We start from the raw sequence: 7421 nt of genomic DNA, 5'->3' as shown, positions 1-7421 counted from the left end.
GGGACCATGTATCATGTTTTTGATAACTACCTCATGCAATCCAGGATCTACTTGTACATTAGGGATTTCAGCTGATATCACTGCATCAACTTCATTTGGCCTTATCTTTTCAACCAACCAAATCAAAATGTGTGCATGTGGCAATCCTCGTTTCTGCCACTCCACAGAATACATCCAGCACCGTGTCTCACCAAACACATTATGTTTTACGATGAAATCCATTAAAGATTTCAACTTTTGTCTAAAGACTCTGACTGTAATATCATGACGATCAATGGGTGATTGCCCAGGGAATGACTCCTGCTTGATTTCTATCCATTGCGGATTGCATGTAAATGTGATGAACAAATCTGCTGTACCATAATGACGAACATACGACATGGCATCTTGAGCATATTCGTGCATATGCCGAGGGCTTCCGATGTATGTTGCTGGAAGAATAGTCATCCGACCGACATTCTGTGCATTTCCATATTAATCGCATCAGTATTAATCGCATCTCGAAGGTGAATATACTCTTCAGATCGGAGTTTGGTTTGATTCAACCCGATTAATGTTAATCTCTCCGTTTCAATTTTAACATACATGTCAACAACATATTTGTGATATAATCGCCGACATTTCAATATGTGATTTTCTTCATTTTCCCGAATCATTAGGCGGTATGAATAATAGTTCATTGAACTGACTTTTTTGTTGGTTTCAGAACCTGTAAATAGATTTTGTTTTAATAACATTCGAATATAAAATTAAAATACATAATATAATGACTGAGATATTATCGCCATAGCTAAACTAATATTTTAGTTACCTGTAATGGGATTTATCATTTTTATTGAGAAATCGTAGCCATCTTCATCTTGCCAAAATATAATGGGAAATTGCAGTGCATCATATGAGCGGTGTGTTTCCTTTATACGTTGTAATTGATCATTCCGACGATGTAAAACAATATCACGGGATTCCAAGTTTTCTCCAACTACAACGATAGCAACTTCATCAATAGTTGGTGCATTAAAACGTCTTGTATGTTGACCTGCAGGTGTTTTATCAGCTCTGATTACAATTTTGTGATTATCGGATGGCATCAGATCCAGGGCAGTTTTAAACAATATAATCAATTGATTGTGTTGATGAAATAAAGTTTGTAATTGTTCTACAATAGACCTCTTTACTAAATCGTTATGTGCACAACGCAGATCAATTTCTTGTGGTGAATTGCCCATAAAATAAATTTGCAGGAATTTGTTGTCGCTATCTGACACTGGTAACAGTGAACCTGCTCTGTGATATATTTGCCCTTGTATCTGTAAATAAAAAAAAAATATTATGGTGTGGTATAAATTAATGGATTGTCAGTGATCAAACTTAAATAATATTTGATCTTAAAAAGTATATATTTAGTTTTAACTAATATCTATCAAATATAAAATATAATAAAAGTGTCACTGAAACTGAATCACCATATAATATGATGACTAAGTGATATATAAGTGATTAAGAAATTGAAGATTAGTGACACATCTTAACTTTGGTGACAGAAAATTTTGTTCGCTAAAATAATTATGAGTAACTGCTATAATACATACCTTGAAAGTTGGCATAAAATTTTCCCGAACTACATTTGTTGCCCCAAATGAAGTCATTTGAAAGCAATTGTTATATTGTTGGATATGTGTCAAAAAGTGTATAGAATCTGTTCCTATTCCTGAAACCAATGAGTACAATGGTTCTGGTGGTGGATCCAATGGTATCAATTTCACTTTACCATTTGCGCAACACAATCCATTGGCTTCGTTTTTGTATTTTAATGCCTTACAGTGTGAGCAAACCGAGTTCATAGAACCAATAACAACACATTGGTAGTTACTGTAGTCAATTGACACATCGTAACTGAAAGCAGCTCGATTCAAACTTGCGCGATTATTAGTTGAATGTCGCGCTCGCGCTTCACGCGTTTGTGATATCCGAATTCTTTCACGTTCATTTCCGTCGTCACGTTCTTGTGCAGTACGATTAGATCGGTAATTAGCTTGGTTTGTAGCATTTCTGGTTCTTCTACCTAAATTGCTTCGTCTTATAGGAGGCATATCAAATATAAATTATTTTTTCACTAATCACGAACTAAACAAACACTAACTAAGTAAACACTCTTGGGTTTTTCCAGCAATAATTCTAATTTTTCTCGCCGTAAAAACCATCCTTGAACTTCAACGAACATTTTAAAAAAAGATTTGGCCAAATTGGTCGAGGCGTTGTTGAGTTATGCGCTTACCAACACATTTTGCGATTCATTTTTATATTATAGATGATGCAAGGTGATAGAAATATACACTGGCGGCCAAAATTATTAGATCACCAAAGAAATTCGAATTAAAATTTCTGTCGATAATTTTTTGCAGGTGAATTATTTTTTCTTTGAATCTACAGCAATCATGTTTGTTAACTAAACTTCATTTCAAGTTTTTTTTTTTTTTTTATCGCAGTTTCTTTACCTGTAATAAAGAATTATCAGTTTGAATATTTTCAGGTCAGTTTTAATTTTACCTTAAACGGTTAAACACTGATTTTGTTTTCCTTATTTTTCTTTAAAACTTAAAAATGAATGTTCACGGTCGAGTTAGACATGCATTATCGTTGGAGGATTGTGTTAGGGCGTTAACATTAATGGAGGAAGGTCGTAGTCAGCGATATATCGCAGAAAGGCTTGGCGTGACCCAATCTGCAATTTCTTATGTTCTAAGAAGACATAGAGAGAATGGTAATCATCAGAGAAGACCAGGTCATGGTCGTAGACGCATTACCAATGCCGCCCAGGATCGCTACATGGTTCAACAAGTTCTTCGAAACCGGACATTAACAGCTCCTGAGGTGCAAAATTCGGCTAGAAGGACTTATGGAATCCAAATCAGCTCAAGAACGATAAGAAGACGCTTAAGGGAAAGAAACCTGACGTCACGGATCCCAGCTAGAGGGCCGCGTTTGACCGTAGGGCATCGGAGGAACAGACTTCAATTTGCAAGAATGCATGTTAATTGGGAGCCGGCCGATTGGAATCGAGTTTTGTTTACCGACGAGTCAAGATTTTCCCTGTACCATTCAGATAGACGCGTTCGAGTTTATCGGAGACCTGGAGAACGGTACGCACAGTGCACTTCATTGAAGACATTCGTCATGGTGGAGGCAGTGTTATGTTTTGGGGAGGCATCTCTTTGGGAGGACGTACGGAGCTCGTGGCGCTTCGGAGGGGTAATATTAATGCTGTCCGATACATGTCGGACATTCTTGAACCTCATGTAGTGCCATATGCTGAAAACTTTGGTGCTGGCTTCATTTTTATGCAACACACAGCTCGGGTGACACAAGATTTTCTTCGTCGTGAAAATATTGAGACCATGAATTGGCCAGCTAATAGTCCTGACCTAAACCCCATTGAACATGTATGGGACATGATCGGAAGGCGATTTAGAGCGCTCCCAAATCCTNCGATTTAGTGCGCTCCCAAATCCTTCGAGTGACCTTGACGGGCTTACTAATGCCATTTCAGAGATTTGGAACAACATCGATCAAGGGGACATAAGGGAGCTTATTTTAAGCATGAGGCGACGGTGTGAAGCTGTCATACGAGCGAGGGGTGGCAACACTAGGTATTGAGAGTTTTTTTCATGGGTGAACTAAAATTTCGTTTTTCAGGATTTTGTTATTTTTTTAGTGAAAGTTTATTTTTGTTATTTTTTTACAATATAATGGCGTATAATAAGATAATCGGAGTTTTTTTATATTCCTTACTCAAAACCAACAAGATATCAAATCTTATTTGAAAAAAATCTTAAAGTTATTGTGTGATCTAATAATTTTGGCCGCCAGTGTATATTNATCTTATTTGAAAAAAATCTTCAAGTTATTATGTGATCTAATAATTTTGGCCGGCAGTGTATGTTAAAATACGTTGATTAGTAGAAAATACTGGATCGTATTTTAAGAAGCTAGTGATACTTGAGTCCTCTTATTAAAATACATGTGATGTTTTGCTATTTATTGAAAATGGTACTTGGTTTTTATTACTTTGTATGGATTTTTTATCTTGAGGTATTATTAATGGTGGGACGGTGTGGCCGAGTCGGTAACGCGGCTGTATTTGACACGTACTGCCTCGGGTTCGAAACTCGGACACGGGCGGCTTCATTTGCCGAACGAGAGATTAGTTCGGTAATTGGAGTCTCCATCCCTCTCTCCGGCGACGCACTTATCCCGGAGTATAAATCGTTAAGAAACCTCCTATTTTGAGGGAGGCCGCTATGGTCATTAATGGGCTGAAAGTGCAAAAATAAATTATTAATGGTATTTTCTAAAAATAAATTTATACAGTTGCTGGGAATTGGTGGCTGGTTTTCAGAATAATTGTTATGATTATTAATTATTGATATAATTATTATACCAAAAATTATGTGAAACAAAGATACATGGTACATGATTAAAATTTACGCCTTAAGACGTTGTAAAGGCAAACCTTACTACTAAGCTACTTTCCAACTATTATTTAGATCTCGATACAATTCAAATAGGTTAATAACGTAATGTGCGGCTATGGGAAACACGATACTGTGTTAATTTGGAAGTCACATTATTTTTATACCAATAAAGAGTTAAAAAACAGTAATGCAGAATTCTTGACATCCTCAAAAAAAATGAAACAAATGCATCTTAGTAAAATAGTCTTACACACGAAAGAAATATTTATGTTATAAAATTTCTTGTAAATAATTTGTAGATTTTAATTATCAGAGAATATGTAATAAGTTAAATAAAAATATTGCTTAGATAATACATGAATAGGCAAATAATATCTTAGTATTTTTAACGTAATAATATGGTGGATTCAATTCAAGTAATACATTTTTTAATGATAACTTACAACATTGTACATTATACTCTACCATACTGTTGTGCGTCGTTGTACCGTGACGTAGATACAAAGAAAGTACACACATCAATTAGCACTTTTTAAATGTTCTGACTTGTAACTAGACGTTTCTTAGTCAAAACGTCAACCCCCCATTACTTTTCACATTTCCCTTTATATATTCTTTTTCCCACCTTTGTTAACTTGCTTACCCTGCATTTTTCCTCTATATGACGATATTATTTAACTTAAAAATTTAAAACTGATTACTAAGTTGTTAAAACCTTATACTAAACTAATATCGAAGTTTTTTAATATCTTCTCGGCTATCTGATAAAATTACTATTAATCGCTGGATATCTGTGAATAGCGAACTCGTAAAAAAGCAACAAGCTACGAGTTAGTTCAATACTCGTACATTATAATAATATTTTAACTCGAAAGTTCGAAACTTTAAAATGTAATAGCTAAATAAAAGATTAAGTTATACTAAAAATTCCATCACCATTTTTCTCGCAACCGATTAGGTGTCATATTCTCTGCACGACTACCGGTACCTATCAAATATATGGCAGGCGCTCTCGCTTACTTTCTTACCTCCTCGACATGTAAAATTTAAGTTAAGGCAAAAATTTTGCCTTATAGTGTTATTTGTGTTCGTAGTTGAGCTTCTTTATGTTAAGTTTTTTAAATTTAGACACGTAAATTAAAGTTCCTATTTTTTGTTAATAAATTATTCAGAAATTTAGCGTCATTGTGATCTAAAAAAACTATAAATTATTGTTTGTTATACGACAAATTTGTTTTAGGTACCCGTCGCAGCTGGTTAGTGCGCACACCTCATCTGTGGTTTTGTAATTTACTATTGTGAATTACTATTAGTATAATTTAAATATTGAAATTATGTATATATATTAGGATGGTTCAAAAAACGCGACTTCAAATATTAGATCACGTCACCCCCCTATTTTTTTACTTGATATAGAAAACTTGTACTGTGAAAATTTGGACTCTATCAAACAACCGTTTCCCGTGCCGCATTGGGGTTGAAGGTTGACCAAATAGGATTGTTTTTTAGTTTTTCACATTTATTTCAATAAATATTATAGCTAGCGTAAAAATGTATAAAATAAAACTATTTAGTATTACATTTCAAACAAATAAGGTTCTAATACATTTTTTCTAAAATCAATAATTACTGAGATAATTCAAAAATATCTTTTAATTTTTATAATTTTGTAAAAGTAATAATATTATGAGCATGTACCATGTACACGCCAGGTATAAAAATAATAAATACTTAAATGCCGTGTAAGATAAATAGTGTTTGTAATTGGAGATCATATAAAATGGAGGGACTTTAACCCTCCATCTTTACCTCACCAAAAAACTCTAAATCTTTAAAGTAATTTAAATCAAGTGTTTTTCAAATATAAGAGATATTAAAATTAAAATCATTATATATTATATGTTTAAAAAATGAAAAATGAACACTAAAAATAATTAAAAAATATACACTACATAGTGGGATTTATAAAACTTTCTATGTTATTGCTTGGAAAATTTTGTTGATAATTTTTGACTATCTATGATTAAAATTAAAAAAATAAAGTTAATTTATATACATTAATGGATTTTTATATTTATATCTGTTAATAATCGTGAATGGACTGTAATCATAAAATATTATAACCAGAGTGTGATGCTCTATCATGTGTAAAATATGTCAAATGTCATTATAACCTAACTGCATGAGTAGCCTACGCTGGTTAAACAAGTAATACTATATGCGTTACGTCGTGTAGCTTAATCTGTGAATATTGCGCAAATAGCCTTTAATATGTTGTGGTATCCGCAGAGTACCAACGGCACATAACAGTATAGTACCGCCTTGCACGAGTACCCTAGACGTCAATCGACCACCGCAGTGCGTCAACAAATATGACAATAAAACGGAAATAATTAAAATATAGTTAAGGTACCCCGCGAGGTGACAACACCATCCTTTAATCACTTATTTTTCGATTACGTGAATTATGCATAACGTAACTGCGCGCAGGTGGGCTCATGCAGTAAGTTTTGTATTTAGAATTGCACTAAATGTTACTATCAATACTATTGTGATATTCATAAATTTGTCTATTGTAGACAAATTTATTCTATGCAATAAAATAACAAACTTAATTATAGTAAATGATTAAACATAAAACAACTTATAACAAAAACAACAAATAAAAAAAAACCCAGCACAGGAGGGTCGCGGCTTAGTTGGATCAAGTATAATGATATCTGACAGTGATTAAAATCACTATCAAAAAAACGCTTCGATGCAAATCTTTAGATAGTGTTTAATTTTAAAAAATTAGTGGATTATTCCAAAAGCTACATGATCTGCTAGTTCCTTATTAATATCCTGAATTTTTGAGGACCAGAAGAAAAAATCAAATAACAGTCATTATATTGACTGTTTTCTATTTGATTTAATGTTGACGGGTTGGCGTCGGGGGAATATCGTCGT

Source organism: Daktulosphaira vitifoliae, unplaced genomic scaffold (genome assembly GCF_025091365.1).
Source record: "Daktulosphaira vitifoliae isolate Bord-2020 unplaced genomic scaffold, ASM2509136v1 Scaffold_4, whole genome shotgun sequence".
In the NCBI taxonomy this organism is placed as follows: Eukaryota; Metazoa; Arthropoda; class Insecta; order Hemiptera; family Phylloxeridae; genus Daktulosphaira; species Daktulosphaira vitifoliae.
This window is presented reverse-complemented; position numbering follows the sequence as displayed.